The sequence below is a fragment of the Conger conger genome, chromosome 12 (genome assembly GCF_963514075.1).
Source record: "Conger conger chromosome 12, fConCon1.1, whole genome shotgun sequence".
In the NCBI taxonomy this organism is placed as follows: Eukaryota; Metazoa; Chordata; class Actinopteri; order Anguilliformes; family Congridae; genus Conger; species Conger conger.
This window is the reverse complement of record NC_083771.1, coordinates 1118879-1140328: the sequence shown is the minus strand read 5'-3', so window position 1 is coordinate 1140328 and position 21450 is coordinate 1118879. Positions and strand designations below refer to the sequence as shown.

Here is a 21450-nt window from a genome sequence, read left to right as displayed (position 1 = left end):
CGTCCATAGACACATTAAAATCCCCCCCAAAATAATATTTCTATTTGTAGCCAACAAATCTGGTAAAACCTTAAAGAAATTAAAACGTTCAGAAATGTTGCACGGGGCATGCACATTTATCAACCTAAATTTTTCCCCTCCCCACAGAACATCTACCCACATTAGTTTCCCTGGTACTACAGACAGGAATTCTTCTATCAACACACCCCTCCCTTGAAACAAAATCCCCAAACCGTCAGCATGGACACTCCTTGGTGTAGGCCTCTCAGCCCCTGCCGGTCTCGATATAGGCCCCTCCGCCTCCTTTGGGCCTGGTGTAGGCCCGTCAGCTCTGTTGGGCCTGGTGTAGGCCTCTCAGCCTCTGTTGGGCCTGGTGTAGGCCTCTCAGCCCCTGCTGGCCCTGGTGTAGGCGCTGCTCTCTCCCTGGCTGCGTCGGCGTAGGTGCGGCGGCGCTCAGGGCATGCCCTCATGAGGTGATCCCCAGAGCCACATACGTTGCAGGTGCGCGGCTCCTTGCACTCGACCGCCATGTGCCCTCGCTGCCGGCAGTTGTGGCACACCACCGACCTGCACCCCGCGTCGACATGGCCCACCTCCATGCACCTCCGACAAAAAGGAGGCTGCCTGGAATACGAGATGTGGCCCTTCACTCCTTCGACCATGCAGAGGGCTGGAGGATGGAGGTAGCCCTCGTAGCCATGGTCACTCTCCCGGAGCAGGACCTCGTACACCCTCTGGCCGTTCCAGAAGCCGTAGACGTCCCTCCGGTATCTGGGTCCGGCCACCACCCTGGTGTACCTCTCCAGGTACCTCCCGACAGCCTCATCTGGCACGTTCATATCGAACAGGTTGATGATGACCACCCTGTGGTTCCTCCTTTCCATGGACTCCACCCGGAAAGCCCCCAGATCTTCCCTTTTGCACCTCTCCATGAACGCCTGGAAAGCCTCTGGTCCTCTGAAGGCCACGTCCACAAACTCCTCTCTCCCGTTCCTCTGAATGCCCAGAATATCCCTCTCTGACAGAGAGAACTTCTCCATCACGAACCCCTTCACAAACTCTTCCCTCTGGGGCATGCTCCCTGGGGCTCCTGCCCACTTCACTCTTGCAGTGTTCCTCCCGGCTCTCCAATTGTTTGATGACATACTTACTTTCTGTCGCTTCTCTCCACCACAAACCACTTGGATCTTAGCCAAAAGGCCGAGAAGCGATAACCACAAACTGGCCCCTGCCGACGGCGCCCTCTCGGTGCCCCCGGACCGCGCTCGGGGCAGACGCCACCTGGCCCAGGAGCCGGCCCCCCTCCCCGCCTTCCCAAGAACCCTGCGCACGCACTGACTGGCCGGTCGGCGGGCTACCGTAACAGCCGGACTCAGCTTGCTCCTCCCACCAAGATACAGTGTCCTCTGCCGGCAGGCACAGCCGCCAAAAACACTCAACACATACCGAGTACACTATTACGTACTTACTACCAAGTTACTTACTGAATAGCTGCTCTCTAGGCAGCGACCAAAGCTATTTAGCGAGCGGGGCATCAATCGCACGCGGCAAGCAGGCGATAAGTCAGAAACGAGCAAGTCGGCTCGGCTCATCGGCGACTCGCAAGCAACCCGCATACCTGTCGCACATTGCCGTCTGTCCTTAAACCGTTCGAAGCTGCCCCGTCCTGTGGACGGAGCATCCAAAAATAGCACAAACTCAGGTGCGTTCCTCTCCACGGAAATCTTTAGTAAAAGGTTGTTTTATTGGTTTAAATTTCTTTTACATTTTAAAATTCTTTTCCTTTTTAAAACACACTCAATAACTCAAAATAATGATTTCAACAAAAACAAACACTCGACAAAACTAGACAACAACTGTAAATCACAAGAAACATAACTCCAAACAAAAACGTGCAAACAGATGACTAAACAAATGAAAAACAAGTCTTAGGAAAATCATATCAGAACAAACGAAAAACAACAAAGTGAGTCTTTTTAAGAAAGCCCAAAGCGGGCAAAAATGCTTAAAAAGGGTCCATCTTGCTCGGGTTTGGCAGGTGTTGAGAATGTCTTGCCCCTCTTGGGGGGGTGGACTATATAACCAGTTCTTTCCAGTGGTCCACCCCCCATTTCTCTCTCGCCAGGGTCTTGTTGGTGTGAATGTCCAACATCACGCCGTCTTGGAGGAGGTTTTGAATCCTCCTCCGGAGAGTGATCAGGTCTACAGTTGTTTTTTGGTAGACCTTGATGTTCCTCGTCTCCCACAGGACCTGCTTCACGGTGTTGATGATCCTCCACTGACGCTGGAGCACGGTGGTCTTGCATCCCCCCGGCGGACCGTAGAGGATGCCCTCAGCCATCAGGGAGGACCTCGGCAGGAACCTGCTTAGGGAGACAGAGGAACAAACAAGGCCCCAGACCCGCCTGGCCACGGAGCACTCCCAGAACAGGTGGTGAATGTGTTCAGAGTCAGTGCATCCGTGGGGGCAGCGTTCAGTCAGGGCTAAGTGCCGGCGATACATAAAAGTTCGTGTGGGGAGACACCTATGGGCTGTCATCCAGGCAATGTCTTTTTGTTTGTTGGTAAGACACTTGTGTGTCACATTTGCCCAGATGACTTGCGGGTCCAGGTCTGGCCCCCCCCTCGGGAGCGTTACAATTTGGCCAGATCGTAAATGAGCCATGATCATTTTGTAGCTCCACGAGGTTAGGCCAGCCCTGGGCAGACCCGTCCTGTAGGCAAAGTCCTTCAGGGCTCGATAGACATAGGGGGGGTCCCAGCTGTAGGGTATGGTGAGGTCCAGCACACCCAAGCCCATTGCTCTGAGGAAGGGGGTGGCATAGTACCTGGCAAAGGTACCAGAGGCCTTACCCACCTTCCCTACGTTCTGGACAAGGGTGGCCAGACCCTGCACCATAATGATGTTTACGATATCTGGGACCCCCCGCCCCCCATTCCGCTCCTCCTTGAGGAGGGTGACACGTTTCAGTTTTTCCATCGTGCTCCCCCAGACAAAGCGGAAAGCCATCCGGGTAATTAACTGAAATCTTTAGTAAAAGGCGAAAGATTTGTGCATGCTGAAGAGAAACCCGAGCGAAATGTGACCTTTCAGCGCACCAGGCGCCTCCGGCCCCCTTCCCAGCCACTCCCACTGACCCGGCCGGCCGGAAAATCCGAGAGGGAAGGTGGGAAAAGCGAGACAGCGCAATAACAACAAACAGTTACGTCCCGCACAGAAAACTACATCATTTTGCTAAAAAACAGAGGCAAGCACACTTACAACAAGGGCACATATTCACCCTATTTACAACACAATTTACATACATACACACATACATACAAAAAAACAAACAAACAAAAAGGGGGAAGAACAGGGCAACCCACCCACCTAGTAAAGGACAACAAAACACAACCTTTTTTTGCACAAAACTTGGAGAGGCGCACCGTTCCCGAACGCACTGCAATAACGGGTCGATGCTTGAAGCGGACGGAGCAAGCTCCTTCTCCGACTCCCTGTGCCAAAAATCTGTTTAATATATAGTCCCCTGATAGGGGACGTATCAGATATTAAACTGATAAGAACAGATTTTTTTTGTTTTTAAAGGTTTTTATTGTATCAATACATTAAAAGAAGTTACAATAAATTATTTCCAAGGGCAAGTCATTACAGGAATAAATAACAACCCTTAAATAACAAAATTACATTCCAGTAAAAAATATATACATAAATACAATAAAGGCATGTAATTTTATTAAAATTCCCACCATGACCCTTTACGCTTCCCCTTTTATTTAAAACCACACAACTGTTTAAAATAACCGACAGGATCCTTAAAACAGAAGACCTTTGTACCGGGCAGCGGTGGGCGCTCTTAAACAACCTGCCTTCACACCGCCCCTGTTACCTCGTCATAACAGATCCAGGCCGGTCAAGCTGGCCCTCCCGGCCCCATGATCATTGTCCAGGCTGCATGCCCCCATGCCCCCTTGGCCCAGTCCACACCTCTTCTCCGCCGGTCTCGCCACATGTAGTCCCTGAGGGAGGCAAACGCCACCCTACTCAGTGCCTCCGGTGACAAGGCCCTGTTCTCTTTCAGCCACACAGTGCGGGCAGTCCAGATGGCCTGTTTCACACAGTTTATGGCCAGCCACAAACATCTCCACTGGCGTGAGGTCCTTCCCTTGCCCACGCCGTACAGCACCATCTGGCACTGCAGGGTCAGTCCCGCTCCCAGCAGCAGCTGGATCAGGGGCCCGCACTGTGTCCAGAGGGTCCTTGCCACTGGGCAGTCCCACAGGTAGTGGCGGACCGACTCCTCCTCTTCACACCTGGGCCAAGGGCACTTTGCAGTCCTGGCCAGTCTCCGGGCATGCAGCACTCCTTGGACCGGGAGGACCCCATGCGCCGCCAGCCAGGCCAGGTCTCTATGGCGATGCAGCAGATCTGGGTGGGCCACAGCGTTCCAAACTTCTTCTGGCTGGCCTACTGCCAGCTCACGCACCTGGCTCACCGGATCCCTACCCTGCACAAAGGACAGGAGAGACTTGTGGTTAGTTAAAACCCCCGCTCCCACCCCTTCCAACCCCATCTTCTTTAAAAAGGCCTTCATCTTCACATACCCTCCCACCATTTTAAAAGCCAAGGGCACCGATAACGGCACCCTCACCACCCCAATGCTTTTAAAATAGGCCCCGCTAAAAAACTTGACAAAAAAGGACGCTTTACAAGACAAGGACAAACACAAGGACACCTGCAGCGCCACAAAGTGGCACCACAACACAGAATAAAAGTCCAGAACCCCCTTCCCACCCTTCTCTGGTTTCTTTTTAGTGGCATAAAATTCCCGTGGCAGCCCATCTAGGCCAGGTGCTTTGCCTTTTTTAAAAGACTTAAAACTATAATTTAAATCTTCCCTCCCAATTCCTCCCTCCAAAATGCCTCTGTCTTGCACCACCCCCTCTATAAAATTTAGCACCTCCCCCATCCTTTCCTCCTCTACCTCCTTTTCCCCAAATAAATTACTGTAAAACTCCTCCACCACCCTCAGCATGCCCTCGGTATCAGTATTTAAAACTCCATCTTCTCCCTTCAGACCTTTCATTAAAATATTCCTTGATAAAATCTTTTTAAAAAAGAATCTTGTACACTTTTCTCCTTCCTCAATCTCCTTTTCTCTACTGCTAAAAATGATGCTTTGGCATTTCTTCTCCATTAAAATCTCCATCTCTCTTTTGACCTCTTCATATTCTTCTTTAAAATCAAACCCCATATTTATTAAGTTCCCATATCTATTTAATCTTTTTTGTAGTCCCACCCACACCCTCCTCTCCTTTGCTTTTTTCTCCCTCCCCTGCTTAATAAAAAATCCCTTTATTTGTTTTTTTACCCACTCCCACCACTCAACACGGTTCCCATTAAAACATTGGAGTTTTTCTTCATTAAGGAGCCATTCTTCATAAACTTCATTAAAAGCCATCACTACTGCCGGGTCCTCCAACAACCGGCAGTTCAGTTTCCATATTCCCCTGCCGACTGCTACACCCGCCTTCACAGCCAGGGAGCAGCACAGCAGGGAATGGTCTGAGTAAAATACCGGGCTCAGAGACGATGCCAGACCAGCAAAACCCCTGGCAAAGAGGAAGTCAATCCTCGATGCCCAGGATCCATCACTCGTGCGCCAGGTAAAACCCTCCTGCCCCGGGTTAAGAGCAGAATAAATATCCGTGAGTTTAAAATCATTGATTAAATTCTTCAAATAAAAGGATGTCTTATCCATTTTAAAATCCTCCCCGCCCTGTTTAAAACACAATTAAAATCTCCAACCAATAGCAGAGGAGCTCGCCCTAAAAGGTATGGAGGAAGCTCCTGAAGGAGCTCCCAGCGCTCCTGCTTCCCCTGGGGGCAATAAATATTTAAGAGGTTAAAATTCATTTCATTAAAAGAGAGAGATACTGATAAAACTCTGCCTGTTCTCACCACTGTGCTCCCCTTCACCTCAATGTTTCTGTTCTTCACCAGCACTGCCACACCATCCGCCCGATTGGAGTGGGAGCCGCTCCAGAGAGACGGCCCCTGCTGCCATAGGTCCTCCCACATCCTGTAGGAGGAGCGATATGGCAGCCCACACTCCTGTAGGCAAATCACATCTGCTTGCACACTTTCCAAAGAACACAACACAGATCTTGCCCGCTTTAATGTCCTCACGCTGCACACATTAATGGTTGCCACCGTGAGGGGCATGTGCTGGGAAGCCATTTTATTAATATTTTTTTTTTAATTAAGAAGTGAGGGTTAAAACAGGCAGAAAGAATTAAAAACACCACGAAGTTAAAAGAAATGCCAGACTCACCATCACTTTAAAACCCCACCGCCACCTGCTGGTGACCCAGCAGATGACGATGGTTCAGTCTCGGAGATATACGGGGCCTGGTTTTGGCCCTGCTCCGGGTAGATTGGGGAGGAGCCCGATGACCCGCTGTCTGACAGCCCAGCCATCAGGCCCCACCTCTCCCTCACCCCCCTTTTCTTTCTCTCCGCCCCTTCAGTTCCAGTCTCTGCACCTCTTTTACGGACAATTCCTTCCACAAACATTTCCTCATCACTCTCCCCCTCTGTTACAGTCTCCATGAAGACTGCGTCAGAGTCGGAGTCAGAGTACAGAGACTCCACGGGTTCACAGGCCATTTCTTTCTCCCTGTTCTCCCCCTCCTTCACTTCCACCTCCTCACCTGCACCTTCTTTCCCGGCCACGCCCACACTCGTTCCCTCATTTACTCTCACATTCTCACCCGCACCTTTCCCACCAGCCGCGCCCACACTCATTCCCTCATTAACTCTCACATTCTCTCCACCTGCCTCTCCCTCGTTCTCTCTCACATTCTCACCAGCACCCTTTCCACCAGCCACGCCCACACCCGTTCCCTCGTTTGTGCACACATTCTCTCCACCTGCCTCTCCCTCATTCTCTCCCACATTCTCACTCACTCCACTCGTTCCAGCCACACCCTGACCACCATTTTCACCTTCTGCCCCTTCTTGGGCTTCCTCGCCCTTTCCCTCTTCCTTCTCCTCCTGCTCCTTCCTCATGGCCTCCCCCTCCTCCCGCTGCCTCTCCCGGGCGTCAGCCCTCGCCTGCTTGGCCCTGTTCGCGTAGGAATCAGGGCAATCTCTGAACAGGTGGTTTGACGACCTGCAGAGATTGCACCTGATTCCATTCTCGCACTCAGCAGCGAGATGCCCCACCTCCCTGCACCTGTTACAGAAAATGACCTGGCAGGCCTCTGCCAGGTGGCCGTAGGCCCCACACTTCCGACAGAGTTTTGGCTGGCCTTGGTAGAAGACCAGCCCCCTGTTTTCCCCAAGAACAATAAGGGAGGGCAGGTGTCTCAACCCCCCATAACCAGTTCTATCCTCCACCAATTTAACCGGAACCTTCCAGCTCCCCGTCCAGATACCGTCGATGTCAAAAATTTTCTGTGCTGGCCCCCTAACGAGACAGTAGTTGGCCAGCCACGATACCAGGTCCTCTGGCTCCACTGTCTCGTTATACATCTTGAAGATAATGTGTTTTGCTGAATCGTCTGTGAGCCTCTCAATATCAAACATTGAGAAGCTCTCCTTAATGTTTCCGACGGTGTTCCAAAAGGAACCCAACAACTGGGGGGTTCGGAAGCTTACATCAAAACCCCGACCCCGGGGAAGAACCACCAGACAATTAATATCTCCCGGGACAAACTTTAAAGCCCCGATTAGAAGCTTCCTGGAGAAGTCCAAACGGGACATCTCCAGGAGCTTCCCTTCCTTCTCCCTCAACGAGAAACGGACACAGCAGTGCCTCCGGACGCCGACCCTAGCAGCCGCCATCCCGGATACGCCACCACACAAAAACTAAACCACACTACAAACAATTTAACAGAGAAGTATGAAACACACAGAGAAAAAGGAAAAGCACGCCCAAAAAGGGCCTTACCCTCCCGGAGGATCCCCTCACTCCTCCTCTCCGGTTGGGCTCTTTAACACAACCTACACAAAAAAAGGACACAAGCAACACAAGCAACAAAAAAGACAACTATTATTTACTTACTTTTTTTTGGAGCGCGACAGGACTCCTCTCCCACCAACCAACGGTTCGACCGCCTATCTTAGCCAAAAGGCCGAGATGCGATAACCACAAACGGGCCCCTGCCGACGGCGCCCTCCCGGTGGCCCCGGACCGCGCTCGGGGCAGATGCCACCTGGCCCAGGGGCCGGCCCCCCTCCCCGCCTTCCCAAGAACCCTGCGCACGCACTGACTGGCCGGTCGGCGAGCTACCGTAACAGCCGGACTCAGCTTGCTCCTCCCACCAAGATACACTGTCCTCTACTGGCAGGCATAGCCGCCAAAAACACTCAACACATACCGAGTACACTATTACGTACTTACTACCGAGTTACTTACTGAATAGCTGCTCTCTAGGCAGCGACCAAAGCTATTTAGCGAGCGGGGCATCGATCGCACGCGGCAAGCAGGCAATAAGTAAGAAACGAGCAAGTCGGCTCGGCTCATCGGCGACTCGCAAGCAACCCGCATACCTGTCGCACATTGCCGTCTGTCCTTAAACCGTTCGAAGCTGCCCCGTCCTGTGGACGGAGCATCCAAAAATAGCACAAACTCAGGTGCGTTCCTCTCCACGGAAATCTTTAGTAAAAGGCGAAAGATTTGTGCGTGCTGAAGAGAAACCCGAGCGAAATGTGACCTTTCAGTGCACCAGGCGCCTCCGGCCCCCTTCCCAGCCACTCCCACTGACCCGGGGTTGCCACTGCTGCCAGCCGGCCGGACAATCCGAGAGGGAAGGTGGGAAAAGCGAGACAGCGCAATAACAAACAGTTACATCCCGCACACAAAACTACATCATTTTGCTAAAAAACAGAGGCAAGCACACTTACAACAAGGGCACATATTCACCCTATTTACAACACAATTTACATACATACAAAAAAACAAACAAACAAAAAGGGGGAAGAACAGGGCAACCCACCCACCTAGTAAAGGACAACAAAACACAACCTTTTTTTGCACAAACCTTGGAGAGGCGCACCGTTCCCGAACGCACTGCAATAACGGGTCGATGCTTGAAGCGGACGGAGCAAGCTCCTTCTCCGACTCCCTGTGCCAAAAATCCGTTTAATATATAGTCCCCTGATAGGGGACGTATCAGATATTAAACTGATAAGAACAGATTTTTTTTATATAAGAAACTTTTATTTTTACAAATATCATTTTACATTTTATTTACATTACATACACATAACACCAACTGTATACCCACCCCTTACCTTTTCCACAGACAACACATATACATTCATTATTTACACTTTTATTTACACTATTTACACATTTGCCTCTTACAGGCTCAAGGCGGCCTTCACCTTTTCCCATTTCTTTTCTCCCCTTTTTTTTCCCTCTACCTGGGCGCACACCCTCATCTCCACCTCCACTCTTGTCTCCCACCCCTTGAAACACTGCACCCCCGTCGTGCCATCTGAGGGATTCAGCATTTTCCTGTTCCTGCTGTCCCACAGGGCTAGCTTCCCCCAGCTCACCAGGAGGCTGAAAACCTCCCTCTCCTCAGCCTTCAGGCTCCCCACCCCGGCAGCCCTCATGACCCCCTCTTTGTCCACTGCTGTGGCCCATACCGGGAGAAAAACCACCCTGTTTGCCCTCCCCCAGAACACTCTTGCAAAAGGGCATTCCCATAGGGCATGCCCTCCCGTCTACTCCCTCCCACAGCCCCTGGGGCACAAAGGGCTCCTGGCAGTGCCAGCCCTGTGCATCCTCTCCCTCACCGGTAGTCTTCCCAGACCTCCCAACCAGTTCAGGTCTCCTGCCCGGTTTGGGAGCCACCTGGCTGTCAACCACCTCCATTGCCCTCCGCACCTTTCCACCTCCCTCTCTGCCTCCCTCGTCCTCCTGCCCAGGATCGCTTTATAGAGGGCCCGATGGTCCCACAGCCCCTGCGCCATGATGATCTCCCTGTGCGTTCTTAAAAAGAGAACTGCCCTTGTGTACCACCACGGGGTGTCCTCCGCCCTCGGCCCCCTGTTGTCCCACCCCACCAGCTCTCTCATGGCTGTCCCCACCCACATCTTCATGAGGTGCCGGCACTTGTGGCCCTCATCCCCCACCAGGGTATCAAAAATGCCCTTTAGATATCGCACCTCTAGCTTTAAGCCCACGTCCACGAGGCCTCTTCCCCCTTTCTCCACTGGCAAAAATAAAACCTCCCGTTTTACCGGCTCTAACCGCCCTCCCCACAGGAAATTAAAAATCAACCGGTTCAATTTCACCCTGCACACCGCTGGCATCGGAAAAACCCTCCCTAAATAAATCAATTGCGGCAAAAAGTCCGCCTTCACCACTAGTACTTTACCTGTCAATGTTAAAGCTCTCGCCCTCCACAAGCCCACCCTCTTCCTTACCTTTTCCAGGCACTGTTCCCAGTTCAGCCTGTCTGCCCTCTCCCTGCTGAACCGGATCCCCAGCACCTTCATCCCGTCCTCACACACTGCGAGGCCATGCTGCTCCCCCCTCCTCCCGCTCCATCCCTCGGTCACCATCACTGCCGACTTGCTGAAGTTCACTTTGGACCCCGACCCCCGACAGTACTGGCCCACCAGGCCCATGACCCTCTCGATATCCCTTTCAGAGGAGACCACCACTGTAGTGTCGTCCGCGTACTGCAGCAGCTTTAAAATCTCTCCCCCGCTGCCCGGGATCTGCAGGCCCCTAAAAGCCCTGTCCTGCCTCATCAGTTCTGCCAGGGGCTCTATAATGCAGACATAGAGCAGTGGGGACAGAGGGCACCCCTGTCTCACCCCTCTACCCTGCGACACCGCCGCGCTCAGAGCTCCATTCACCTTTACCCGGCTGAAGGCCCCACTATAGAGGGTCTTCACCCAGGAAATAAACCGCTCTCCGAACCCCATCCTTCCCAGAACCTGCACCAGGAAGGTGTGGTCGACCCGGTCGAACGCCTTCTGTTGGTCCAGGCCGATCACCCCTACCCCCACCTTCCTGCTTCTCGCCCAGCTCAGCACATCCCTGAGCAACATTAAATTCTGGGACCCCATCCTTCCTGGGACCGCACAGGTTTGATCTGGTCCCAGAACTTCCCCCAGAACCCCCTTGGCCCTGTTGGCCAGCACCTTCCCCAGCACCTTGTAGTCGGTGCAGAGGAGTGTGACTGGCCGCCAGTTCCCCAGATCTGTCCTCTCACCCTTCTTGAAGAGCAGGTGTATAACCCCCTCCCTCATTGACTGGGGCATTTTCCCCACTTCTCCCACCCGGTTAAACACCTCCACCAGGTCCTCCGCCATTATACCCCAGAAGTGGGTATATAGCTCCCTGGAGTCTTCCCCGCCTTTAGGGAGAACAAGGCTTCCTTTACCTCTTCCATCCCTATCCTCCTCCCCAGAGCTTCCTGTTGTCCCTCCCTTACCTTCCTCCAGAGCTGCGCCACCAGCCTGTCCCCCTCCTCTGTGTCCCTCTCCTCCCTACCAAACAGCACAGAATAAAAACGTGCTGCTGCATCCAGCTTTTCCTCCTGCAGTCTTACCTCCCCCTCCTTTGTGGCTAATGCCTCCATCCATCCCTCGCTTTGGCGCGCACTCACCGCCTTGAAAAAGAAAGGCGTTACCCTCTCGTCCTTTTCCTTCCTCTCCACCCTCGCCAGGAAGGCAAACCGCCTTGCTTTCTCCACATAGTACGCCTTTATTTGCTCTTTTAAGGTCCTCACTTCGTCCGCCCTCACCCTCCCTCCCCTGTTTGCCACGCCCACCCAGTATTGCAATTCACTCTGCAATACCCACACCCTCTCTCTCTCTTCCCTCCTCCTTGCTATCCCGTATGCCACACAGAACTCTTTTATCCTTACCTTCACCACCTCCCACCAATCCAGAACACATACAAACTGGGCTTTGAAGGCCTTCCACCCCAAATAAAATTCCCTAAATTGCTCAACAAAACAAAAGTCTTCCAGGAGTTCCGCATTAAAAACCCAAACCCTTTTCCTTTCAGGCTCCCCTCCCTCCAAAATACACTTTATAAAACAATGGTCTGAGGACCAACTAGGAAACACCCCAAAATTTTTCAACTTAAATTTTTTTGATACAAAAAAATAGTCTAACCTTCTCCTGCAGCCCCTGGAGTTTGCCCAGGTAAACCCCTCCCCCTGTCGGCCATCTTCTCTAAAACAGTCAAACAAAGCAAATGTGTCCAAAATCTCTTTTTTTAAATAAAGAGCCGAAAAATCCCTCCTCCCTCCCACTATCCCCTCGTCCATAGACACATTAAAATCCCCCCCAAAATAATATTTCTATTTGTAGCCAACAAATCTGGTAAAACCTTAAAGAAATTAAAACGTTCAGAAATGTTGCACGGGGCATGCACATTTATCAACCTAAATTTTTCCCCTCCCCACAGAACATCTACCCACATTAGTTTCCCTGGTACTACAGACAGGAATTCTTCTATCAACACACCCCTCCCTTGAAACAAAATCCCCAAACCGTCAGCATGGACATTCCCCACTGACCAAACCGAAGGCCCCATCACCCAATCCTTCCTAAACACATCTACATCTTTCCCCCCTCCCAAATGACATTCCTGCAGAAAAATCACATCCCAAGGCATCTCTTTTAGGGATAAAAACAGTGCAGACCGTTTATCCTTTTCCTTTATGCCCCTTGTGTTTAATGACATGCAGGTTTTCTCCATTACAGAAATAATATTATTACTGAGGCTTTCAGCCTACCTCCGTCCAAAAATCTTCTCCATCCCCATCCTGGGTTCCGTCGGCAATGGAGCGTCCGAATCCCCCATCTCGTTCTCCACCTCTTCGGCCCAGTCCTTGGGCCTGGCTATGGCCTTGACCGGAGCCCTGGCCTTTGCCTGCCTCCCCCCTGGTGGAGCTCCAGCCATCTCAGGCCTCTCCTTCCTCTTCTCTCCCCTCAGCCTGATGACGGCATCCTCCTCCATGGACAGCTCCATGTCGGAGTCGTCGCTGCCCTCATCCGCCGTCTCCCTCCTTTCCATGCTGCCGAGCTCCAGGTCGGTGTCCGGGATCGGGCCTTCCTCAATGTTAGGCCCCGCTGAGCCCGGCATAGGCCCTCTCTGCTCCCCCTTCCTGCTCTCTGCCTTGCTATGCTCTGCTGGGCCTGGTGTAGGCCCCTCAGCCTCCACTGGGCCTGGTGTAGGCCCCTCAGCCTCTGTTGGGCCTGGTGTAGGCCTCTCAGCCCCTGCCGGTCTCGTTGTAGGCCCCTCAGCCTCTGTTGGGCCTGGTGTAGGCCTCTCAGCCCCTGCCGGTCTCGATATAGGCCCCTCCGCCTCTGTTGGGCCTGGTGTAGGCCTCTCAGCCTCTGTTGGGCCTGGTGTAGGCCTCTCAGCCTCTGTTGGGCCTGGTACAGGCCTCTCAGCCCCCCCTGGCCCTGGTGTAGGCGCTGCTCTCTCCCTGGCTGCGTCGGCGTCGGTGCGGCGGCGCTTCGGGCATGCCCTCATGAGATGGTCCCCGGAGCCACATACGTTGCAGGTGCGCGGCTCCTTGCACTCGACCGCCATGTGCCCTCGCTGCCGGCAGTTGTGGCACACCACCGACCTGCACCCCGCGTCGACATGGCCCACCTCCATGCACCTCCGACAAAAAGGAGGCTGCCTGGAATACGAGATGTGGCCCTTCACTCCTTCGACCATGCAGAGGGCTGGAGGATGGAGGTAGCCCTCGTAGCCATGGTCACTCTCCCGGAGCAGGACCTCGTACACCCTCTGGCCGTTCCAGAAGCCGTAGACGTCCCTCCGGTAACTGGGTCCGGCCACCACCCTGGTGTACCTCTCCAGGTACCTCCCGACAGCCTCATCTGGCACGTTCATATCGAACAGGTTGATGATGACCACCCTGTGGTTCCTCCTTTCCATGGACTCCACCCGGAAAGCCCCCAGATCTTCCCTTTTGCACCTCTCCATGAACGCCTGGAAAGCCTCCGGTCCTCTGAAGGCCACGTCCACAAACTCCTCTCTCCCGTTCCTCTGAATGCCCAGAATATCCCTCTCTGACAGAGAGAACTTCTCCAACACGAACCCCTTCACAAACTCTTCCCTCTGGGGCATGCTCCCTGGGGCTCCTGCCCACTTCACTCTTGCAGTGTTCCTCCCGGCTCTCCAATTGTTTGATGACATACTTACTTTCTGTCGCTTCTCTCCACCACAAACCACTTGGATCTTAGCCAAAAGGCCGAGAAGCGATAACCACAAACTGGCCCCTGCCGACGGCGCCCTCCCGGTGCCCCCGGACCGCGCTCGGGGCAGATGCCACCTGGCCCAGGGGCCGGCCCCCCTCCCCGCCTTCCCAAGAACCCTGCGCACGCACTGACTGGCCGGTCGGGAGCTACCGTAACAGCCGGACTCAGCTGGCTCCTCCCACCAAGATCCACTGTCCTCCACTGGCAGGCACAGCCGCCAAAAACACTCGACACATACCGAGTACACTATTACGTACTTACTACCGAGTTACTTACTGAATAGCTGCTCTCTAGGCAGCGACCAAAGCTATTTAGCGAGCGGGGCATCGATCGCACGCGGCAAGCAGGCGATAAGTCAGAAACGAGCAAGTCGGCTCGGCTCATCGGCGACTCGCAAGCAACCCGCATACCTGTGGCACATTGCCGTCTGTCCTTAAACCGTTCGAAGCTGCCCCGTCCTGTGGACGGAGCATCCAAAAATAGCACAAACTCAGGTGCGTTCCTCTCCACGGAAATCTTTAGTAAAAGGCGAAAGATTTGTGCGTGCTGAAGAGAAACCCGAGCGAAATGTGACCTTTCAGCGCACCAGGCGCCTCCGGCCCCCTTCCCAGCCACTCCCACTGACCCGGGGTTGCCACTGCTGCCAACAGGCCGGACAATCCGAGAGGGAAGGTGGGAAAAGCGAGACAGCGCAATCACAAACAGTTACGTCCCGCACACAAAACTACATCATTTTGCTAAAAAACAGAGGCAAGCACACTTACAACAAGGGCACATATTCACCCTATTTACAACACAATTTACATACATCCAAAAAAACAAACAAACAAACAAAAAGGGGGAAGAACAGGGCAACCCACCCACCTAGTAAAGGACAACAAAACACAACCTTTTTTTGCACAAAACTTGGAGAGGCGCACCGTTCCCGAACGCACTGCAATAACGGGTCGATGCTTGAAGCGGACGGAGCAAGCTCCTTCTCCGACTCCCTGTGCCAAAAATCCGTTTAATATATAGTCCCCTGATAGGGGACGTATCAGATATTAAACTGATAAGAACAGATTTTTTTTTAAATATTTTATTTGGAAAACCACAAGACATTACAGTTACATACATTCAAACTTTACATACCTTACAATTACATTCCACAATTACATTCCACATCTACATTCCACAATTACATTCCACAATTACATTCCCCATCCTGCCCTCTACTGGGCGGCCCCCCCCCCCCTTTCCCTCATCCCACAGCCCCTTCCACCTCTCCTTAGCCTGGTGGTACCCCCACCTCCCCACATCATAATGCAGCCTCCTCTGCACCTCCCCCCTAATCCTCCCCACCACCCGCCCCACCCCCCACACAATATTATTTTCCACCAGGACCCCCCTGGCCTCCCACAAACAGAACTTTGTCATCGAAATCATAAACCACCACAAAAACCGGTTCCTTCCCCTCAAATCAAAGTATCCCTTCCCTCTCATTACTTTCTCATAACTGAGTCCCCTGATCAATGTATAAAACAACCCCACCTCTCCCCATACCCTCTTTGCAAACCCGCACTCCCAGAACACATGTTTAGCTGTCTCCTCCCGAAGACATCCCTCCCTTGGACAGAGCTTGTTCCGGGTCAGGGAGTGCCTGTAGAGCACATCCCTCACCGGTAGCCGCCCATGCACGCCCAGCCAGTTCAGGTCCTTCCACCGGTTCTCCAACCCCTTCATCTGGCTCACCCTCCACACCTTCTCCTCCACCCCATACACCCTGACAGTGCAGATCCTGTCCAGCAGGGCTGCATACAGCCCCCTGTGGTCCAACACCTTCTCCCTTTCCCTGCACTCAGGGTACCTTCTTGCCCATTTCACTATGTGGTTGTAGTGCGGGGGCAACCGCTCCGCTTTGGGGGTGCGATTGTCCCATCCCAGAAGAAATCGACAACCACAACCGTGTAAAATAAAAAGCCGGATGTCTCGGCTCCCCAGTCAACACCTGACACATCCCAACAAAACCCAAAACGTCTAATTTTAAAGGAATATGAGGCACCTCCCTACCCCCCCTCTCTACACTCTGATACATCAGCTCCCTGCCAATGTATTCATACCCTCCCCAAATGAATTTAAAAATAATCCCCTGTATTGTCCTCCTCCACTTTGGTGGAAGAGGAAACACTCTTGCCAAAAACAACAGAGATGGCAAGATCTCCGTCTTGACCACCAGAATCTTCCCTGTAAAACTCAGACTCCTCGTCTGCCACAGTCCCAATTTGCCCCTCATTCTCCTAATTCTTCCTGCCCAATTTTCCTCCACCTGCTCCTTTGTCCCAAAATCAACCCCCAAAACCTTAAATGGTCCCTTACACCCCGCCAATCCGTATAACCCCCCCGTCCTCCCCTCCCACTCCTCAAAAAATGTAATCCTTGATTTTCCCCGATTCAATTTTGACCCTGAAACCTTTCCAAAGGAACCTATCATCCCTAATGCCCTCTCCAAACTTACCTCATCTTCTAGGAGGAGGGTGGTGTCATCCGCATACTGTGAGATTTTGACCACCCTCCCCCCAGCCCCCGGCAACCTAATTCCCCTTATCCCCTGTGCCCTCCTTATGGCCGCCACAAAGGGCTCCATATAGGCCACATATAACAGGGGTGACATCGGACACCCCTGCCTCACCCCTCCCTCCTGCAAAACCACAGCACTCAAAACCCCATTCAGATTAATTCTACTTCCCACCCCTTTATACAGAATACCCACCCACCTCAAAAACTTAGGCCCGAAACCAAACCTCCCTAAAACCGTAAACAAAAACTCATGCGAGACCCGGTCGAACGCCTTCTCCTGGTCTAGACCCACCAACATGAGCGGCAAACCCCTGTCACGCGCCCAGCTGATTGTGTCCCTAACCAGGTGAAGGTTCCAGACCATCTGCCTCCCCGTGACCCCACATGTCTGGTCCTCCCCAATAATAAAGGGCAGGGCCCTTTTTAGCCTCCCTGTTACCACCTTCGCTAACACCTTCAGGTCGACACACAAAAGTGTGACCGGCCTCCAATTCCTCATATCCTCTGTGTCGCCTTTCTTAAACAATAAGGAAATTATTCCCTCCCTCATTGAATCTGTCAAAATTCCCTCCCTATAGATTTCCCTATACACCTCCAACAAATCAGTCCCCATCCTTTCCCAAAAAACCCTGTACAGCTCCACTGGCAGGCCGTCTGCCCCGGGGACCTTATTTGGCTGAAGGCCCCAGAGAGCTTCACTCAGCTCTGCCAGTGTGATCTCCCCCTCCAGTTCTTCTCTCACCTCTTCCGGGACCTCCGTTTCGAGGGCCCCCAAAAACCGCTCCCCTTCCCCAAAATCCACCTCTTTCCTCCCAAACAAATCCCTATAAAAATCAGTGGCCACTTCCACCATTCCTTCCTTTCCCGTTCTCACGACCCCGTACCCTCCCCGCAAGCCCTGAATACCCTTCCTCACCCTCGTCTGTTTAACTAAATTAAAGAAAAAGGCAGAACATGTTTCATTTTTTTCCAAGCCTTCCCTCTTCGCTGCAAAACAAACCCTTCTTGCCCTCTCTTCAAAAATTCCCCTTAATTTCCCCTGCAAGTCATTATATCCCTCCCACGATGCCGTCCCCTTTAAATTCCCTGCCACAAAATAATTTTCTAACTCCCTTTGTAATTTAAAAAATTCCCTTTTTTCCCTCCTGGACCTCTGCTTGCAGTAATTAATAGAGAACCATTTCAGACGGACCTTCGTCCAGTCCCACCACTCCCTCATTGACCTAAATAAAACCTTCATGTCTGCCCACCCTTCATACGCATAACCCAAACGCTCCACAAACTCCCTTTCCTTTAACACCGAAATGTTTAACTTCCAAAAGCCCTTCCCAAACCTCGTCCCTTGTACCTCTACTGTGGTCGTCAGACTGTGATGGTCTGAAAACCAGACTGGCTTTATTTCTGAAGAGACCACTTTAGTGCCCCCCTCAGCAAAAACAAAATCAATTCGGCTCTTCACCCCCCTCGAATTGCTCCATGTGGCTCCGTCCACCCCTGGATTACAAACCTTAAACGTATCAATTAAATCAAAGTGCCTAATTACCTTCCTCAGGTGTCCCAAACTAAAATCCCCCGTTCCCTCTAAAGAAACATTAAAATCCCCACCCACAATTACCCTTCTGTTGCTCATTAGGCAATTGCCAATTTCCCTAAATAAGTCCCTCCTTCCAGCTGGGTCTGTAGGAGCATAAATGTTAATGACTCTCGCACTTAATCCCCTCCACTTAAAGTCAACCCCTAAAACCCTGCCTTGCACAACTGAAAAGCAATCCTCAATTTCAAAATCCCACCCTTTAAACAAAACCCCTACACCTGAGGAATGTACCCCCTCCACCCCCCACCTTGATTTCCCTCCCTTCCATTCCTCAGAAAATAAATTAACATCCTCCCCATCCTTTAAATGTACCTCTTGTAACAAGCACACGTGAAAAGAAACCATCGACAAATACTCAAAAACTGCCCCCCTCTTAACCTTATTACGCAATCCCCTAACATTCACACTAACAATAATTAACTTATCCATTAACAAACTCAATTTCAACACTCAAAACCATAGCGACACACAAGTACTTACAATAAGGACCCCCCTCCAAAGTCCCCATTATCCATGGCCAGGAACTCCGTGCCATTCGGTGACTGCGGTGGACTGTAGGCGTGCTCCTCGCTTAGCGGAGACTCCGCACCCAAACCCCCGGCAGCCCCCGCCGGCACTTCTGGCAACGACCGCGCCTCACCCGTCAAGACCCCAGAGGGCCCGGGCTCCTCCTCACTCGCCTTCAGCACATCGTAGCTGTTCTGGAGCTTAACTGTCCCAGATGGTGGGAGTCCAGAAAAAGGCAGGTCTGCCGGAGACGGTACCACCACCGGCACCTCCGCCCTCCTCAGCCCCCTCCTCTTCTTCTTTTTCCCCGCCCGTGACACCCAGCCGTCAGTGTCAGAAGACTCCCCGACTGACTCTACCCCCTCGTTGCCCCTCTGCCTCCTCAGGCTCAGCTCCCCCACCTCCATCCCCTCCACCGCAGGCTCCACCCCTTCCACCTGCGCCTCCTCCGCCTCTACAGCAGGAGCGTCTGCTGCCACCTCCTCAGGCCCCGCAGCCGGCTCCTCACCCGTTACCTTCTCCGCCTCCGTCCCCGCGGTTGCTGCGCGCACCTCCTGTAGCACCTCCTCCAGGGGGCGCAGGTCCAAAGGGCCCTTCTTTGGTGCCCCCTCCCGACCAGCTGCCGCGTCCGCATATGACCGGCCTCCCTCCTTCCCTGGGCAGTCGCAAAACTCGTGCCCCTCCTCCCCACACCTGTGGCACATCCTTGGCTTCGGGCATGCTGCCGCCATGTGCCCCCTCTCACCACAGTTCCTGCAGCCTCCCTGGCCACAGCTGCCCGCCATGTGGCCGAACTCCCGGCACTGCCTCGAATAGAACAGGTAGCCCCTGTCTGGCCCGATGGAGAAATAGGCGGGGGGGTGCACCAGACCATCGAAACCCTCCTTGTCTTCGTTCAGAAGGACCCTGAACTGTCTTTTCCCTGTCCATATCCCGTCATTATCCCTCAGATACCGGGCCCCAGCCATCACTTTCCCGTAGCGAGCCAGGAACGCCACCACCATGTCATCACTCACGTAAGGGTTGTACAAGTGAGTGGTGACCACTTTGAAGCTCCTCTTCTCCATTGTCTCCACCTGAAACGAGCAGAGTGGCTCCTCGTCCTCCTTCTCCTTGCACCTCTTCAAAGCCACCTCAAAGGCCACTCCCGATACGAAGGAGACGTCGTACCCCTTCACCGCCGCGTTGGTCTGCAGGCAGTAAATCCCTACTGGATCCACCTTCACCACTCCTCTGAGCACTCTCTGCACAAACTCCCCACGTGCCATCATCTCTCCGCTCTTCTTCCACTGGAAGCGCATGGTGTGGCACAGGCCAGCACCAGCAGGCTGGAAAAAACCCCCCTGGGCCATCTCAAAAGGAAAACTGGAGGCTTCAAACTGCGCAAAAAAGGCGTAGGCCGAAAAACTCCAAATCTAGGCAGTCGATCGTGTCCCGCAGCAGAATCAGATTCCAGCTGCAGGACCGACCAGGTACCCCACAAGTCTGGTCAGGGCTGACCAGGACGTCCATCACCTGCTTCAGGCGAACCGCAGCCGCTTTGGCCAGCAGCTTATAGTCCGCCGTCAGCAGGGTGATTGGACGCCAGTTCTTAAGATCAGCCCTGTCACCTCCCTTGTAGAGCAGCGTCACCACTCCTTTCCTCATGGAGGCCGACAGTGCTCCCCCCTCCAGAAGAGCCTGAAAGACCTCCAAGAGATCCGGACCAATGAGATCCCAAAATTCCCTGTAGAACTCCCACGGGAGTCCGTCATGCCCCGGGGACCTCCCTTCCCTCATGGAGCGGAGCGCCCCTGTCAGCTCCTCCAAACTAAGCCCTGCCTCCAGTGCCTGCCCTTCCTCCCGCCCCAACCGGGGCACCACACACCCCAGCAGTGCCTCCTGCTCCTCCGGGTCGCACTCTCTCCTGCTGAAGAGGTCTCGGAAGAAGCCCTCCGCCATCCCCAGCATCTCCGGGACCCCCGTTTCCAGCCCCGCTTCCCCTTTCAACCCGGAGATTACGGCGGCCCTCCTCCGAGCCTCAGCAGCCTGAAAAAAATACGCAGTGGGCTTCTCCCCCTCCTCCATCTCCCTCAGCCGGCCCTGGAAGGCCGAGGCCTTAGCCCTTCCCTCTAGGAGACTTCTCACCCTCTCCTTTGCCCCCTCATAGGCCTCCCACCTCACTGCCCTCCCCCTGTTGAGCTGGGTGTGCATATAGGCCATGGCGTCTAGCCACTTCCTCACCTCCGTCCGCTCCCTCCGCCGCTGCGCCATGCTGCACCTTCGGCAGAAAAGGCCGAAACGCACTTTAGCCGCCTCCCACCACTCTACCGCTGTGGAGTAGAAACCCTGCAGTGCCCTCACGGCCTTATAGAAGCCCCTAAAGGCCTCCTGGAACGCCCTGGATTTTATCAGGGAGGTGTTCAACTTCCAGTACCCTTCCAGTACATTGCGTGTTGGGAATGGGGACCGCCACCTGCAGCATGTCATGGTCCGATGCCCATGAAGGCTGCAGCGTGGCGGTCACCCCCACCCACTCCTTTGACACAAAGATGTAGTC

The 21450-nt window shown here is 53.3% G+C and overlaps 3 non-coding genes and 2 pseudogenes across 3 annotated transcripts; all 5 read right to left on the bottom strand.

Annotated features, from left to right (window-relative positions):
* Nucleotides 1-3415: 3415 nt before the first annotated feature.
* Nucleotides 3416-3617, bottom strand: LOC133106328 (U2 spliceosomal RNA; annotated as a pseudogene).
* A 4976-nt stretch (nt 3618-8593) lies between these two features.
* Nucleotides 8594-8710, bottom strand: LOC133105742 (U5 spliceosomal RNA). Its single transcript, XR_009703935.1, has one exon. It is a non-coding gene; the product is annotated as a U5 spliceosomal RNA (small nuclear RNA).
* A 339-nt stretch (nt 8711-9049) lies between these two features.
* Nucleotides 9050-9227, bottom strand: LOC133106340 (U2 spliceosomal RNA; annotated as a pseudogene).
* Nucleotides 9228-14703: 5476 nt separating this feature from the next.
* LOC133105741 (U5 spliceosomal RNA) lies at nt 14704-14820 on the bottom strand. The gene has a single exon (XR_009703934.1). It is a non-coding gene; the product is annotated as a U5 spliceosomal RNA (small nuclear RNA).
* A 343-nt stretch (nt 14821-15163) lies between these two features.
* Nucleotides 15164-15355, bottom strand: LOC133106383 (U2 spliceosomal RNA). The gene has a single exon (XR_009704483.1). It is a non-coding gene; the product is annotated as a U2 spliceosomal RNA (small nuclear RNA).
* Nucleotides 15356-21450: the final 6095 nt, after the last annotated feature.